The sequence below is a fragment of the Typopeltis vanoorti genome, chromosome 18 (genome assembly GCF_054136105.1).
Source record: "Typopeltis vanoorti isolate ZY-2024b chromosome 18, IOZ_Tvanoo_1.0, whole genome shotgun sequence".
NCBI lineage: Eukaryota > Metazoa > Arthropoda > Arachnida > Uropygi > Thelyphonidae > Typopeltis > Typopeltis vanoorti.
Genome location: NC_143566.1, coordinates 85,884,709 through 85,903,986, shown reverse-complemented (window position 1 = coordinate 85,903,986; position 19,278 = coordinate 85,884,709). Strand labels below are relative to the sequence as shown.

The 19,278-nt window shown below is 38.1% G+C and overlaps 1 pseudogene; it reads left to right on the top strand.

Moving 5' to 3' along the window:
- The first annotated feature begins 4,114 nt into the window (after positions 1-4,114).
- On the top strand, positions 4,115-4,252 carry LOC150096889 (U2 spliceosomal RNA; annotated as a pseudogene).
- The last annotated feature ends 15,026 nt before the right edge of the window (positions 4,253-19,278 follow it).

Below are 19,278 nucleotides of genomic sequence, written 5' to 3'. Positions count from 1 at the left end.
TGTGGATATCAATTGTACAGAACTGACAGATCAACCCACAGAGGTGGAGGCACGGCAATTTTCATCAAGAATTTTATCTCTCATCACTTCACAAACATCCCTCCTACCTCCAATCTTGAGGTCACCGGCATTGAGATTCTCACGAGTTCTGTCGGCAAATTAAACATTTTTGCAGCATGCCATCCCCCACAAAAATCATTATTATTCAACGCCCTTAGGCAGGTGATTTAAATGCCAAGCATTCTACCTGGAATAGCCATTCCACTAATAAAAATGGACAGATACTACAGAACTATGATGTTTTCAACAACCTTCATGTAATAGGTCCTGCTGATCCCACCCATCACAACACTTATGGTAGGGCTGATGTATTGGACATAGCCATACTACAGCACATCAGACTCCAATACAATTTAATGACAATCAATGATCTATCATCAGATCATAACCCAATAGGGTTAAAATTAGGAAATCTTGAAAAATTATCTCCCCCCCTTCACTCATTCATTCCTTGGGAAAGGCTCTCCAAGGTGCTTCCAAAATATATTGGTCCTGTTCCCATCTTTAAATCAAAAGAGGAAATTGAAACAGCTGTTAAAAATCTAACAGAACAGATTACAGCAACCTGTGGAGCAGTTACTACTCCTGCAACTACCTGCAAATCCAACCACTTGCCTGAAGATATTATGAATCTGATTAGAGAAAAAAATAAGGCTAGAAAAAGATACCATAACACCAGGGCGCCACAAGACAAGAGGATCTTGAACAGGTTCAATTCTGCAGTGAGAGATGCACTCGCGGCTCATATAACTCAACTCTGGGAAGAAAAACTGACCTCCATCTCCACTGACAACCACTCTGTATGGAATCTTATCCGAAAGATTAAAAACAGAAATAAACCTCTTCCCCCTCTTCAAACAGATTCAGGTCTCATCCACACTGATGCTGATAAAGCTGAAGCAATAGCAAATCATTTCGAAACACAATGCAAACCTGCATATGACCACCTTGATATTAGTCATATATATACAAGATTCACCGTAACATCAGATATTCGCTCAATTCAGCTCTCACACATTCCACTCAAATTGCACCCACCTCACCTACTGAAATATATGCTATTATTCAGAAATTCATGAATAAAAAGGCTCCTGGACCCGATGGTATCTCCAACAAAGTTATAAAACTTCTACCACGTAAAGCTATTGTTCATCTAACAAATATAATTAGCTCCATCCTTCACTACAAATATTTCCCTTCCTATTGGAACTGGCGTACATAATACCAATTCATAAACCTGGAAAAGATTCCAGTTTGCCTCAAAATTACAGACCAATTCAGTCTCATCTATAATCTCGGCAAAATTGTCGAGAAGGTAATTCTTACCAGGCTTCAAAATTTAGTACTCCGATTAAATATCTTTCCTGAGGAGCAGTTTGGCTTCCGACAGTTGCACAGCACCACGCAACAAATACACAGATTGGTAGAACACATCATCACAGGTTTTGACTGGCGTCAATGCACTGGGGCTGTTTTCCTTGACTTAGCCAGTGCATTTGACAAGGTTTGGCATTATGGTTTGCTATACAAACTAATATCATCTGGTATACCAGTCGGAATCATTCAACTTTTAAAGGCATACCTCTACGATAGGCGCATGCAAGTGAGACTAAGTGGAGTAGTGTCCTCACAGAAACACATCTTGGCTGGAGTTCCACAAGGGTCCTTACTAGCACCAATCCTATTCTCCTTATACCTGCATGATATGCCACACAACCCATTATCTTCAATTAAAGCTCTTTACGCTGACGACACAGGGATATTGGCCAGATCATTAAAGCCTCACCTAGCCATTAAGAAACTGCAAGAAAACCTACAGCAAATTGAACAATCTTTAGCCAAATGGCGACTCCTAGTGAATCCTCTAAAGAGCGTAGCCGTCCTATTTTCAAGAAGATCACTGCTTCTTAAAGAAGATATTCTCCTATTTAACACAAAAATTCAGTGGAAAACAGAGATCAAATATCTTGGTGTAATATTAGACAGAAAACTGACCTTTAGTTCACATACCAGCAATCTTTGTGCCAACACATCAAAAACCATAGCTCAGCTCTACCCTACTAATAAAAAAACAGTAAGCTGAGTACCAGAATCAAACTTCTTATATACAAACTGATGGTTCGTCCAATACTCATCTACGCCTCACCGGCCTGGAGTCATACTTCAAACTCGAATATTATCAAATTACAACGTATCCAGAACAAATGTCTCAGAATGATCCTGGGCGCCCCATGGTTCATCCGAACTGTCCAACTGCACCGGGACACGGAGGTCCCCTATATTTATACTTTCATGCAGACTATAGCAACCAAATTCTTCTCAAAAGCAACTGTGCATCCTAACAGACTGATCCAACTGGCTGCTGATTATGATGTAATGGACTATTCTAAGCACAAAAGACCTAAAGCCATCCTCAACCCCAACACCGAGGATTAATCTCCTAGCCCACTCAGGGCGAGCAATTAGCTCATAAACTCTCTCAAGATAGCCGGGAATATGAAAAGCTTTTGCTTCACCCGTTAAGTCAGTAATGTTAATAGTTAATAGTTAATAAATTTGAAAGCATATAAATATATTAAATTCTTAATAATAAAGTATTTAATATTAAATATATTAAATCCTTTTAAATATTTTAAATACTTTTTATTAAATATATTAAATACTTTTAAAAAACGATTAAACTTCAATATTAGATGAAAAGCATTCTTGCTTCGCCCCTTTAAGCCAGTCCTTATAAGGATTATAAGGAATATATATATATATATATATATATATATTTAAAAGGATTTAAAATCCTTTTAAATATACATTTAAAATATTTAAAAGGATTTAATATATTATCAGTTATCTGTAGAGGACAGTGTAGGGATAAGGTGTTATTGAGCTATTAAAGCTCTGATCATGACAGGAGGGTAACAGCAATAGCCGAGCCTCAGTTAGAACTTCATTAGCTACAGCATTGCCATCCATTACCCTCCAAGGGTATATATATATATATATATATATATATATATTAAATACTTTGAAAAAACGATTAAACTTCAATATTAATTATATTAAATATATATATATATATCTGTGAAAAGTTTTTTATCTCAAAAAAAAAAAAATCAGCTAACGCCTTTTTATTCCCGTATACGGGAGTAGGCGAGGCCATTTAGCCCTATCTAACTTTTGGAGACTGAGTGGGCAGTTCAGTCTCCACTGGTACCAATCAGAGATAGATGGCCCAAGGCTATCACTAATTAAGTGGTATGCAGTGAAGAGAGATGGCTCAAATGTGCCGCCATCTCGTGGTCCCTAACCCTAACACAATATATTTAATGTCTGAAATAATGTGGGTTCTACGGTCGATTTTCTTGAGTTTACAGGACGAAAAACCCGAGTTTCCAGGAGAAAAAACCTGCTCGCCCGTGCCAGAGATCGACTAACTCGGGAACCGGTCGAAAAAAGGCTTAGAAAAATTTCCTCTAGTCGCCGACTAGACTCGAAACCAAGCCTTCCTTCGTGCGGCCAAGCGTGGTGGTGTGCAAACGCCACATCCACTGAGCTACACAGCTGATAGTTTTTTATCTTTGGGATAATATATATTAAGGATACCAAGTAATTTTATAAACTTGGTTTTTTTACTCCTTATAAATTTTTACTTATAAAATTACTTGGTATCCTTAATATATATATATTCTATTATATTAAATACTTAATATTAAAGTATTTAATATTAAATATATTAAATACTTTAAATACTTTTAAAAAACGATTAAACTTCAATATTAAATATATCATATATATATATATATATATATATATATATATATATGTGTGTGTGTTTGTGTGTGTGTGTGATATTTAAATTTATATAATATATTTGCACAATAATTTAATTTTTACTGCTTACACACCTTCAAAAGGTTATTATCCTGCCTACATTAGTATCGTGGAAAGATTAGGGCGATACGCTAGGCCTACAGCCGCTAGTATCGCCTTTGTCTGTATATAGTGGGATGGCGATGCAGCTCCTTGTGGGCTACATCATCAATGTCTAAAAATTCAAATCGCTTCTCGGCCTTTTGGCTTAGATCAAGTGTGTAGTATAGTTCGCGTTTTTTCGTGAAACAAACTGAGCATCTGTTCATAACCGTTGATATCGGTACGAGTCCCATCGGGCCTCACGATATTTAACGGAGATTTACAGATCTTCCTAAACCTCGGACCGGGGCAATAATAAACACTTGGGGGTGGGAATAGCTAGGTCCCCCTCGCCAGTTATGGCCAATGTTTTGCCGCGCACGCGGACTCTCGGCATCGAGACTGACGCTGATCTGAGACCCCGACTTTTGGCTAAAGCCCTGATTGACTGCGTCGGTGCGGACCAGATATTTGGATTCACTCCTTTCGGTAATGGCAGAAATGGCAGATACCAAGTTGTAGTTAGGAGCGCCGAGACTAGGGACAAGTTGCTCAAAGGCTTTCAATGTAACAGAAAGGAAATTTTTCCGTTCATGGTGGGGAGCATTATCAAACTGCTCAAAATCTCCAGATTCCCCTTGGAATATATACAATGTGATGAAAAAATAATCCACGAAGTGTTTGGGAAATGGGGTGTTGTTCGAAACATACAAATCTTAAACGATGCAGACAACCCCCAATGGAAGTCGGGGGAAGTAAACATCTCGTTCGAGATGAAAACAGCGGTTCCAAAAGTTTCGTCAGCATTGGATCCGCTAGGGTAATGGTAAACTACCCTGGCGTTAAGAAGCAATGCTTCCGATGTGGATCCTTCGACCATCTAGGAGCGAACTGCCCAAAACTGACATGCAAAAACTGCCTAACGACAAGTCATTCACTGGACAAATGTCTCATGGCTTGCCTCAAATGCGGGTCCAAAGACCACAAAGTTAACACCTGCCTATCAAGAACGCATGCAGAAAGGATGGGAGGTGCTATTATACCAGTCATAGTCTCCTCAGTAGAGAAGCCTACAGCTACTACAGAACAAGAGTCGGGAAACACAGATTTTCCAACTATAAACGAGGCATACGGCAAAATAACGGCTATAGAAGAAAAGGCAGCCGCCACAGAAACCATAGCCTGCACACCCAAGAAAGAGAAGAAGCGAGAAACAGCCAATAAACAAGCTGTGTCACATGATGAAATCACTGCAGAAGGAAAAGTAAATAAAACAGAAAACATGGAGGCAAGCAGCGCCCCCTTCAAAAGACCTCTGAGTCCAGAGGAAAAAGAGATGAAAAAAATAAAACCAGCAGAAACAGAAGAATTGGAGACTCCTCATGCAAAAGCAGGGGAGACTCTAAAGCATCTAGTTAAAGGTATCCCTGGGGTGGCAGGAAAATTTCAAGACGCAATAGTGAGAATAGGGGAACCTGAGCTCCTCCTCACTGGGAAATATGGTCCAAACGTAGTTAGTGCAAAATGGGGTGACATATTTGTTGAGAACATCAGCCAAATCACCCCTGAGCAAGTGCAGCTAGCCATGGACATAGACGAGGAGGCGGCATCGGCGTTCTTCATAGCTCTCTCCAAATTGGACATGGCCAGGGGAGGTGAGGTGGCTAAAAGAATAATGACTGCCCACAAAAAGCGACAGTCACAATAACCATCCCATGGTTTCCTGTCCACAGCAATAGCTCTCTAGTTCTAACAGGTGGGGAAGGGCCTGAGAACCTGAGCGGCGAAGGCCTACAGCGAGGCGGTGCAGCTTCTTGAGAGCAGCATCACTTAGGCCAGACCCTTTTCCCCCCATCTTTTTTTGGTTTCCAGTTCTTTCTATATAGTTTTATTTTCTCTGTACTTCATGTTTTTGTTTTTGTTCCATGTTTCCTTTTTAGGATTTTTCCTTTTTCTTCTAAAGTGAAAAATCAACGACCGTTTTAGAATCGCCCCTGGGGGGCAAACAGGTCAACTGAGGCCTCTTTTACCTACCCTACTACTATGCACTCTATCTTTATATTTCCTCTCCTACTATCTGCTGACTCTCAGTCTATCTTACTCTACAGGCCGATGATGAAGATTTGTTGAACTCACAAATTAATTATAGTGAAAATTTATTGCTGGTAGATACCTAAGAGTGTCTGCAGGATTTACTAGTGGACCCTCAAAAGTCCACAGGATTATCTTTACCTGCTCGAGACACCTGAGAAATCTCTACTCTGAGAAATCTCTACTCTACTCCGTCTGTGTCTTAACACATTTTAAATTATTGAAATGGCAAAACTTCTGAATGAGACCAAATTCGAGGAAGTATACATGGAATTCCTCAGACTAGGAAAGCTGCTGAATGATAATTGGCCGGGAAAAGTGAAATTGTATGACACGTTTCCCTCCGAATGTGTCTCAGACGTTGTCTCTGAAGATCATTTAGAATCGGTGCCTTCTACTCCTTCAGACGTTGTAGAAGTGCGCGCACGCAAAAAGCGAAGAACAACAGATGAACTGCACAATGACAATACTGAAATGGAACCGGATTCTCAGGGTTCGGACGCCGCTATTTCTCCCAAAGAAAAGGTGCCTCCGATCATCCTTAGAGAAAAGCGTAAGTGGGCAGCTTTAAGATCCACAATGTCCAATCTGCATATTGGCTTCATTAAGGCCAAAAACATGGATGAAGGCATAAAGATCCAGCCAGCAACAGTGACAGACTACAGAAGGTTGACCAAAGAACTGGACGACAGAGGCATCCAGTATCATACCTTTGCGCTCAGCTCCGAAAAAAACTTAAAAATATCCTTCGTGGTGTCTGTGAAGACAATGACACAGCAGAAATAGCTGCTGACCTAAATTCTCAGGATCTGCCTCCAGTCAAGGTCAGCAGAATGTACAAAGCAGACAAGACTCCCATGCCTTGTTGAGATTCAAAAATATACAAGGATATCTACAACTTAAAAACAGTCTGTGGTCTCATCGTCACACCGGAACGACTCTGTAAAAGAAATGCCACAGGTGCCAGAAGTTTGGCCATGCCCAGAATTTATGCAGAGCAGAATATAGATGTTTAAAATGTGGCCACCCACTAGACAGCCACCCAAACAATACCTGCACAAAGCCGAGGACCACCTCGGCCAAATGTGCCAACTGCAGTGGCCCTCATCCTGCGAACTACAAAGGATGTACTCAGCACCCAAAGAACAGACGAATGGAGGTAATCAATCAGCCCTCCTCCTACAGTACAAGAGCACCAGAGGCCCAGCCATCAAAACCAGAGACTCAGCGACCACAGTCGGAGACCTCCAATAATAGAGACACCCAAAAGCAAACAAGAAGTTATGCCGATGTGACCCGTACAATTAGACCAATTCCAGAACAAAATCAACCAACAGCACCTAAAAACCTAACTGCTGTTATTACGGCCTCACTAGCAAAGATGCTACAAAATTTCAGCCTATCAAACCCTACTGAAACCTCCACTAAAAGATTTCTTCGTGAAACACAGGTCATCCTCACAGCTCTCATAAATGAATAGTAACAAACTCATTCAAGCATCTCTTCAGATAGTTGCTTGGAACGCAAATGGCATCAAAAACAAAATTCTGGAACTCCGAGATTTCGCATATAGGTATCAACCAGATGTTATTTTAATCAGTGAAATTCATTTAAGACCCTCAGACAGTCCTACAATAAGGGGCTATCACCTATACAGAAATGACAGACTACTCTACAGAGGCGGCGGCACTGCCATCTTCATTAAAAACTACATTAAGCACCACTCTGTGAGCATTCCTTCAACCACTAACCTTGAGATCACAGGCGTGGAAGTAGTCACCAGCTTCACTGGCAAACTGAAAATCTACTCAGCTTACAACCCTCCCCAAAAATCTATACTTCACTCTGATCTAAATGCCATTTTATGCATCAGAGAGCGCACCATTATTGCCGTGGATCTGAATTCCAAGCATCCTGCGTGGACTTGTACAACCACAAACAAGAATGGTTGCATCCTTTCCAATTACTTAGGATCAAGCAACGCTGTTGTGGTAGGCCCCACCGAACCAACTCATCTCAGTACGTTCGGCACTGCTGACATCCTGGATATAGCTATGCAGGATATTAAACTTCAGTACAGCATTATATCTATGGATGAACTATCATCCGTCACAGTTCAATTCTACTACAGCTGGGAAATCAAGAATACCTGTGTCCTCCTTCTCACTCCTACATTGCACGGGAAAGACTGTCAGCAGCACTCAAGGATTATATTGGACCTGTTCCTCACACAACAAATTAATTCTGCTATAAAGGTAGCTTCCTCCTACAAATCTGCCGCAAGCCAGATCGTTTGCCTGAAGACATCATGAACTTGATCAGAGACAAAAACAGAGCTAGGAAAAGATTCCGTAATACGTGTACACCACAAGATAAAACAAATCTAAACAGATTAAATGGGGCAGTAAGAGATGCACTCAAAGCTCATAGAGACCAAGTATGGGATGAAAAGTTATCCTCCATTTCACCTACTGATCACTCCATCTGGGGACTACTGAAAAATATCAAAAACAAAGACAGATCCCTTCCCCCAATATTCTCTGACCAGAGCCTTGCTCACACAGATGTAGACAAAGCAGAAGTTATATCATACAACTTAGAGGAGCAATGCAGGCCTTCGTATGGAAACCTTGACTTTGACCACATATATAAGATTCACAGCAAGGTCAGACACTCACTCAAACTTCCTATCACCAGCGCTGTCCATATTGCATCAACATCACCTGCTGAGATATATGACATTATTAAAAAATTAAAGAACAAAAAAGCTCCTGGGCGAGACGGCATTACTAATCGGATGATAAACTTCTGCCCCGAAAAGCAGTAGTGCACCTGACCAGTATAATAAATGCAATTTTAAGATTTCACTATTTTCCTTCCACCTGGAAACTGGCTGACGTAATTCCTATACATAAGCCAGGCAAAGACCCACACTACTGCAAAATTATCGTCCAATCAATCTCATCTCAAATCTGGGTAAGGTTGCAGAGAAAGTCATCCTCTCAGGACTCCAAACCTCATTAAATGACTCCTCCCTAAAGAACAGTTTGGTTTTAGGCAACACCATAGTACTAGTATAATGTAGGTTCTCTTGGTTCTCTAAGTGGAGATTGGAAGTCAACCCCCAGAAAAGCTCAGCCGTTCTTTTCTCAAAAAGGCCAATGTCTCCTGTAGGAGATGTGTTACTATTCAATACTAAAATTCCCTGGCAGACAGAAACAAATTACCTGGGCGTAATTCTCGACAAAAAGCTATCTTTCAATCAGCACACCAAGTCTGCGTGCACAAAGGCATCTAAAGCCATAGCTCAGATCTATCCGCTTAATAGAAATAGTAAGCTCAGCAACAGAATCAAATTACAACTATACCAGATGACAATTCGTCCTATAATCACCTATGCCTCTCCGGCCTGGAGCCACACCTCTAATGCTAACATTATCAAAATACAGCGAGTGCAGAACAAGTGCTTGAGAATGATTCTGAACGCCCCGTGGTATGTTAGAAACAATCAACTCCACAGAGACACAAATATTCCCTATATTTTCTCTTTTCTACAATCCTTAACAACCAAGTTTTTCCTAAAGACGTCCATACATCCCAACGATTTGGTTCAGCAAGTTGCAGCATACGATCCAACGGACATATTCAAATATAAAAGACCAAAAGCTATATTAGCCTCCTTTAGTGATGCATAATCTCCATGCCCATTCATGGCGAGCAATCTGCTCATAAATTTTACCTTCACTATAACCACAACAGATAGAGGGGAATATGAAAAGTATCTTGCTTCACCCCTAAAGACATAAATGTCAGTTGTCAATTGTTGAGCAAATCTCAAATCTCAAAAGGCTTCAATTGAAATCTCCATACAGCTGCAGTCTTTGTAGATGTTGCAAAGGCTTTTGATAAAGTGCGGTGGCATCAGCGCCTGCTTTATTTATAAACTCATAGAATTCAACCCAGCAATTAAGCTAATAAAAATAAAATAATATAATAATGCATACCTCAAAGACAGATTTATGCAATTAAAAATAAATGAAATTGCATCTACTAGATGCAAAATCCTGGATGGTGTGCCTTTTGGCTCTCTCTTGGTCCCCTTTTATTTTCAATTTACACAGCTGACATCCCCCAAAACTCCTAGTAAAAGGGACTGGGGATTCAAGTAAACCCCCCAAAAAGTTCAGCTATAATGGTTTCCAAAAAGAAGGTCCAGAGCAAGAAGGACATACACCTATTAGGAGTCAAGACTCCATGCCAGACCGAAATTAAATAAACATAAATAAAACATATTGGCTCGAAGACATCTAAAGCAATCGCGCAACTCTACCCCATGATCAACAGCAGAAGCAAGCGGGATGTACGTAACAAACTACTTATATATAAGATGGTAATACGCCCAGTCATCACTTACGCATCTCGTGCTTGGAGCCATACCTCGAATACAAATATTCAAAAACTGCAGAGGATACAGAACAAATGCCTGAGGATGATTCTGGATCCCCCATGGTTCATAAGAAATTCACAGGGAAGTCAAAATTCCTTATATTTCTTCCTTTTTTTCCACGATCTAGCAGAAAAGTTCTTCATCAAGGCAAGTAATCATCCAAACCCGCTGATCAAACAAGCTTCGGACTACAATGAAGCGGAATACTACAAATATAAAAGACCCAAATCTATCTTATGCTCAGCTGAATGTAGCTAATCTCAACGCCCTCACAGGGCGAGCCTAGAGCTTAATAACACTCCACTCAAAGAACCTCCCTCTCAGACAAAGGGGAATATGAAAAGCATTAGTGCTTCACCCATCTAACCAGAAATGTTCTGCTGGTTCTGCAGGTTAGATAGATGTGGATCTTTATCAAGTCGGTTCAGATGTTATTCAAAATCACTACTTAGAGAATGCTCTTAAATTCTTGGTCAAGTTCAAATCAAGAGAATCAAAGTTTTATAAAAAGTTCATTAATAATATATAATGTATTTAAATTTTTATATTTAATAATTGCATATTTAATAATTCCTAAAAATTTTTGAAAAACTTTTAATTTTCTTTCAAATTAAAATAATATTAATCAAAATCATTAATCTACCTTTTATTTTCTATTATAATTTAAATTAAATAACAATCGGTTCGGAAAATGAATAAAATATATAAAATATAAAATAAAAAAACGAGACCCATCTGCGACCTTCAGGGGTTATCTCCGAAGCTGTACAGAACAGACAGATTATCCTGCGAAGGCACTGCTATATGCTAATCACATCACTGTACAAATATTCCATCCACCACTAATCTTGAGATTACAGGCATTGAAATTCGTACGTGTTAGGCGGGTAATCTAAAAATCTTTGCAGTTTACAATCCTCCGCAAAAAACATTGCTCTTCTGAGATCCGAACGCCTTACTCAACAACAGGGAGCCTGTCATCATGGCCGGTGACTTTAAGCATCCTGATTGGAACAGCCGTTCTATCAATGAAAATGGACAAATACTAGCCAACTACTCAGGATCCAACAATGTGGTTGTGGCGGGCTCCACCATCACAACACATACGGTCGTGCTGATGTTTTGGATATAGCTATCCTACAAAATGTAAGACTACAGTACAGTACAGTACAATGATCTATCATCCGATCACAATCCCGTTCTATTAAAGCTGCGAAAGCAAGACAATTTGTTTCCCCCCCCCCCCTGCACATTCATTCATACCCTGGGACAAGCTATCCAAGATACTTTCAAAATATATTGGTCCTGTGCCGATAATAAAATCAACAGATGAAATTGAAATAACTGTAAAGGATCTAACTAAACAAATTAACTCAGCAGTTAATACTTCCACAACTACCTGCAGACCAAATCACTTTCCAGAAGACATCATGAACTTGATCAGAGAGAAGAACAGGGCAAGAAAGAGATATCACAACACCCGAGTACCTCAAGATAAACGAATCTTCAATAGATTCAACTCCGCAGTAAGGGATGCCCTCATAGTGCACAGAAGTCAACTTTAGGAAGAAAAATTGACTTCTACCTCTCCTGATAACCACTCCATATGGAATCTAATCAGAAAGATCAAGAACAAATACAAACCTCTTCCGCCTCTCCAACCAGATCTTGGCTTCATCCATATTGATGCAGATAAAGCCGAGGCAATAGGAAGAAATCTAGAGAGGCAGTGTAAACCCTCTTACGACCACCTCGACTTCAATCACATATACAAGATCCACCGACACGTCAGATCTACGCTCAATTCTTCTATCACATACTCTAGTCAAATTGCATCAACATCACCTGCAGAAGTATACGACATAAGCAAGAAGTTAAAGAACAAAAAGGCTCCTGGACCTGATGGAATCACCAACAAGGTGATAAAACTACTACCCCGCACAGCTATTGTGCATCTGACTAACATAATAAACTCCACATTACGCTACAAATATTTCCCTTCCTACTGGAAGCTAGCAGATGAAATCCCAATTCATAAACCTGGAAAAGACCCGTGATTACCTCAAAGTTACAGACCAAGTAGCCTCATCTCAAACCTGGGCAAAATCTCAGAGAAAGTTATTCTCACTAGACTCCAAGAATCAGTGCACATGCTAAACATTATTCCTGAGGAGCAGTTTGGATTCCGTCAATCTCATAGCACCACACAACAGATATATAGATTGGTGGAATATGTTACCAGAGGATTTAATTGGCAATGCACTGTGGGCTGTTTTCCTGGACATAGCCAGCATTCGACAAGGTTTGGCACTACGGCTTGCTATACAAAATGATATCTTTTGGTACACCATTGGGAATGGTTCAACTGATCAGGTCATACCTCTACGACAGGCGCATGCGAGTTAAGTTAAATGGCGCACTCTCGATACAAAAGCGCATCCTGGCTGGAGTCCCACAAGGATCTCTACTGGCACCAACTCTTTTCTACATATATATGTGTGATATCCCGCACAACCCACGGTCATCTATCAAGGCCCTATATGCGGATGATACTGCGATACTGGCCAGATTTATAAAACCCCATCTAGCAATCAAGAAACTGCAGGAAAATCTACTGCTAATCGAACCAATAATTCGCCAAATGGCGACTCCAAGTAAATCCTCAAAAGAGCGTAGTAGTGCTATTAGCCAAAAGACCAATGCTTCCTACTGGAGACATTCTCTTATTTAACACAAAAATTCTATGGTTAACTGAGATAAAATGTCTTGGCGTACTAATGGACAAAAACCTGACTTTCAGCTCCCATGTCAAGAATATCTGTCTAAGGACATCAAAAATCATTGCCCAGCACTATCCTTTAATCAATAGGAACAGTAAATTGTCACCAGAATCAAACTGCTTATATATAAATTGATGATTCGTCCTATATATTCTTCGCGATCCATCGATTGCAGTCTCCATAAGTCCATGAATATCGCCTTTTATTATTATGTAACACAAATAATTAATAACACATTACTAAAATATAATATGAATAAAATATATATTCAAATTGCTTTAAGTCTGCTGACTACGGATTTCGTTTATTTGCCCTAGACTGGTGATTTTATTTATTTATTTATATTTCGTCTACGCATGTCTTTTGGCAGATAAAGCACTGACAGCTAATCAATTATATTCGTCTGCGAGCCAAATGTACAATTAACTTATGAGTAAAACGAAATTATATAAATATTATTATGTTAAAAATATACTTTATGTGATTAATACATCGATGCGTTGTACAAAACACATTAAAAATTCTACAGGAAAGATAACAGAAACTCAATGATGAGAACCTGTACTGTATATATGAATTTTATCATCTTTAATCCATCACCAAGTTCGCAACGACCACATGCGTCTAAGATGTCACGTACCACGTCTCGGCCCTTTTCTCATATTTTAAGTTACGGAAGAACACGTGCTTTCACCTTAACGCGCCCTGAGGGGAGTGCAAGAAGGTGCGGTACCCATCGATCACCTATACAAATGCCGAAGTACCAATCCATCTTTCTTAACAAATCTTCTAATAGAGACTACAAAGAAATCGATGATCTTGCTTGGCACCTCATGCGACACAAATGCCTTTAGTCAACAGACTCGACGGTTGATTGTGATGAAAATGCGTAAGTGGGGAATCGATAGCACATGAAAATATTTCCTCACCATTATTATTATGATCATCATCATCTTATTTATTGAGGAAACGGCTGCTCCTTTGATAAAGGAGAAATCGAAGCACACACACACACACAAAGTTTATATTTTGATGAAAAAAAAAAAAAATATATATATATATATATACACACACACACTTGGAACACGAGTTAAAAAAAAATTAAATATGGACGGAGAAAACTTGAATTGTTTACAAATCGCCGATGATATCAACATCACCAAAAATAATTAGCTCACGTGATTACAGAATTAAAGTAAGTTCAGATACAGGCCTATAATAAATGTTGATAGAGCAATTTTGGAAATACTCTAGAAAAAATAAATAAATAAAAATTATTGAAATATAAAGTTCATATAAATATGCGGGCAAATCATTACTACAATAATAACAAAATTAAATTAAATTACTATACAGACATATTTAAAGGAAGTTTAATAAAGCGCATAAAAATGTAAATAGCTACAACCACGACAGTAGGCATCGGACAGCGCGGTTGAATACATAAAAAAAAGAGTGCGGCTTATAAAGCGGTAATTACACATTTTTTCCTTTAGTTACTTTAATTACTTCTCTATTTTAGCGTTCTAGTTTCTGAATGATCAATAAACAGCAAGAATTTGGTAATTTGGAATTTGGTAAAAAGCGCATAAAAATATAAATAGCTACAACCACGACGGTAGGCATTGCACAGCGCGGTTGAACACATAAAAAAAAAGAGTGCGGCTTTTAAAGCGGTAATTACACATTTTTTCCTTTAGTTACTTTAATTACCTCTCTATTTTCGCATTCTAGTTTCTGAATGATCAATAAACAGCAAGAATTTGGTAATTTTAGTGTCGATTTTGGAGGAAACCGTGCTCATTACTATAAGCCTATAAAATTATAATATAATTTTGCCAAAAGGTAATATTATAACATAATCCATTCTTACCAACTTAATCGACATTCTAATTTTACTTTCCTCCCCTCTTAACGATCTTATCCTTCTTTCTAACTTAATAATAATAATAATAATAATAATAATAATAATAATAATAATAATAATAATATCTTTTACTCTATCAAACTTCCCATTCGGAAATGCGTCATCTTTCAACATCACACTGCCTTGCGCTATCAAAGAAAAGTAAAATTTCTCTTTGTATAAATATAAATAGCATTAACTTTAGTTGTGAACAAGAATACAATTCTTCAGTTACAAGAACTTGTGAGAAATGTTAATATTTTCCCTCCCATCTGCTTTTCAAGTTCCATAAATAAAAGTCAATTCCAGGTGAGTCGTTTCTTGCTTTGCTTGATTCCAATAACGATGTTATTAAGCATCGAATTTGCGTATATTTCTCTTATACAAACATTAATAATGAAATTACTCTTAAAAGGAATAAAATATTACATTTTTAGTTAAATATTTGTATGATATACTAAAAATAAAGCTTTTTTTTGTAAAATATTAGCTGTCACTAAATTTAAAAAATACAAAAAAAAAAAAAAATCAGATACTACTAAATACAAGATACTTTGCATTGTTGTAGATTCTCTTTAGTTACTGCCTACAAGAGCTTCTTCTACGCCTTTCTGCAGCCATTAGTCGATATTTGGCTCAAAAAAAAAAAAAGTATAGTTAAGTACGTCCATTAAGTCCGTGTTTTTAAACCAGCAACACAAAGTAAATCGACCATATAACTCACTCTACTTTAGACATAATATTCATCTCTTCAGATTTAGGAGCACTAGATGGCGCCACTTATCTGCTGTAATATTTCATCTGAAAGTCTTTCTTCATTGATAGCTTAATGTCACTGTTATTAATAACTGAAGGGTAGAGACTGCCTATCCACTAACCAAAAGTTAGGGTTTAGTAGCATCACCTGCTTCCTTTGGTAAGTAAAATAAGTTACAAAGATTATTATTATTATTACTTTATTCACACAATTGATACACAGTCAAAACAAGATATCATTCCAACAACAATTTGACTGGTGACAGAGCAATTCAGATTCTATTCAAGAATCTAAGAATAGTCCGTCAGGTAGCGTCGTAAAATATGGACAGTTCTAAGTAATGCTGTTTTTTGTAGGTCATATGGGGTCACTTCGTTGATGTTTAATTGCTGTAAATAGTTGGATAGCTTCTTTGAAATTGCACCAAGTGCACCGATGACTATTGGGATGACTTTGATGTGTTTAAGCCACAGCCGGCCAACTTCGATTGCCAGATTTAGTAATTTTTTAATCGACACTCATCTGACCGACCCTCCTCCTTTATCCAGGCTTGGGACTGGCATGAGATCCCTAAGGATTCCATGGCGGCTTTTTGCTTTGCTTCCTGCCAAATCAGAATTCACTTACAGCAGATTATTCAGTCACTTAAAGGGCTTACGTTCATCATTAGATCCCGAAACATTAATGGTTGACTTCGACAAAGCAACTATCGCTTTTTCTAACATATTTACATCGACAACTATAACAGGTTGTTTATTTCATATGGCCCAAAATGTTTATCGCAAAATTATTGCCATTGGTTTGAAGTTACTCTAGCAAACAGATACTGAATTCAACACGAAAATTAAATACTTCACAGTATTAGCATTTTTTCCAATGAGCGATGTTACATTTGGCGAAAATGTTTCGCTGCGTAAATGTTTACGGCGAAAATGTTGCGGCGAATTTTCCGGTCACGTGCATTTTTATAGTATTTATACAATAACAATGAGTTATATATATTTACAATTTCTGATTTAATGTATTTAGTGCTGTAACTACTGCACTTAAATGTAATAAATGGATTTTTTTTTCTTTCTTTTTTTCTTGCAAGCTGAGACGTTTTTTCTGAATTTCTGTTGCAAATACAGTATACGAAGATAAGGAAATACGGATACGATTGAAACATTAATGGTTCGAAAGTTAGCGATTGAAACATTAACAGCATCGAACAAAATGGAAACGCGTTACTCGAATATAATAATCAATAGGAAACATTATAATTGTCCTTTGACCAGGGGCGGCTCGTGCATAGGCATTACGGAACTGCAGCACCCCCAATTTTTCTGTATATATAAATATATTTATTAATTTATTTATATTTGCTTGTAATATTTAATTTTATCATCAACAATCCTATATAATTCTCTTATTTTGTATAAAAAATCATAAAAATCCATCTTGTAGCACTTAGGAGGGCGCTAGCAGCACTGTGTTTATCACAGTGCCATATTACTACCCGCGCAAGCATAAGCACGTCATAGTGAGTTGCGAGCTATAGCGTAATGCGGCACTGTCCGTCGCGCAGTTCCACTGTTGTTTGTATGCAGTTTGCGCCAATAGTAGAGTGTTCATAGTGCTTATCGTGTTTACTCCGTCTCTTTAAATATTTGGAGATTACAATTGAAGACATAACATTTGTTATAGTTTTTATTTTAGAACATTATTGGGGTTATCATAATGGATTTTATTTTTAAGTAATTTTGAATTATACCAATTTTATCGATAATAAACAATATGTTTTTCATGTTTAATTTTTTTTAAAAATGTTTGCCATAATTTTGATATTTTATCCAAAGACGTAGACACTGTACTTACAGTGTGTATGTATTTAAATTAAGGGGATATTAAATCCCACATTGTTTTAAAACCGAATAAGAAACTCAAAGATCGGAATCAAAGAGTTTCAAGCCAGATATAGTAACTATAAACGTATCGGCGACTACTAGTACAAGCTAAATCAAGTAGTTCAAGTACGTAGTACAAACTAGGGCAACTCGTTGCAAAGGTGGAGAAAGTTCTGATCGGTATTCTTAGTATTTTCCATAATGTAAAACCCATCTCCTAGGACATAGATGGCGAACCTTAACGAACTTTAAATCCATAACATGTGAAACTGCCATAACAACATTCATTTTTCTTATATTTTTCTTACATTTTTCTTATATTTCTTACATTTTTCATATATATTTCTTAGTTTTAACACATTCACGACGGGGGTGTCGTTTATCGTTCTGACAGAACTTCTCTTTATCGATGTTCTCAACTCACGCAAAGTTTCAACCTTTGGTTGAATTTTATTGTTGTTTATTTGCGTTTAAGCTGGCAAAGGAACTCACACATATATGGCTTATATGGCATATTTCAATTAGTGGTAGAATTTTATTTGAAGTTAGCCTTTGTGATCTGTCATGATGACTTCGAGAATTTCAAATGCGATAAAAGAAACACTTATTTCATGTAATTGAAAAACTGGACAATAGTTTTTAGTTAGATACTGTGTTTCCGGTGCAACATGTGGTTTTGCTTGAGTCTATACAGAATAGTTTCTGTGAGATGGGGACATGTGATTCATTAGTTTGCGCCGTTTTTATTGCAGCTGTCTCTAATTGCACTATTTGTTGAGAATATATTACACAGACTGCAAAAGCCTCCTACATTAATCAGGTATAAAATAAAACGACTTGTTTTTCTTGCATCTGCAATATAATGGTTATTGGGGAGGGTGTGTTGTTAACTGAAGTGAGCGAGTCATATCGCCTCGACCTGAACATGTTTAAACATTTTGCGTATGTGAGGCATATGCAACACTTTTCAGTGTATTTTTTCGTAAAGTAAACTCAGGGGTGCCAGTTAGGCGATTTAGGTGCCAGTTAGTTAGGGGTGCCAACTATTTTCGAGTAAATACGTAAGCGTTTTATTTTTATTCCCGTATATATACGGGAGTAGGCGAGGCCATTTAGCCCTATCTAACTTTTGGAGACTGAGTGGGCAGTTCAATCTCCACTGGTACCCAATCAGAGACAGATGGCCCAAGGCTATCACTAATTAAGCGGTACACAGTGAAGAGAGACGGCTCAAATGTGCCGCCATCTCGTGGTCCCTAACCCTAACACAATATATTTAATGTCTGAAATAATGTGGATTCTACGGTCGATTTTCTTGAGTTTACAGGACGAAAAACCAGAGTTTCCGGGAGAAAAAACCTGCTCGCCCGTGCCAGAGATCGACTAACTCGGGAACCGGTCGAAAAAAGGCTTAGAAAAATTTCCTCTAGTCGCCGACTAGA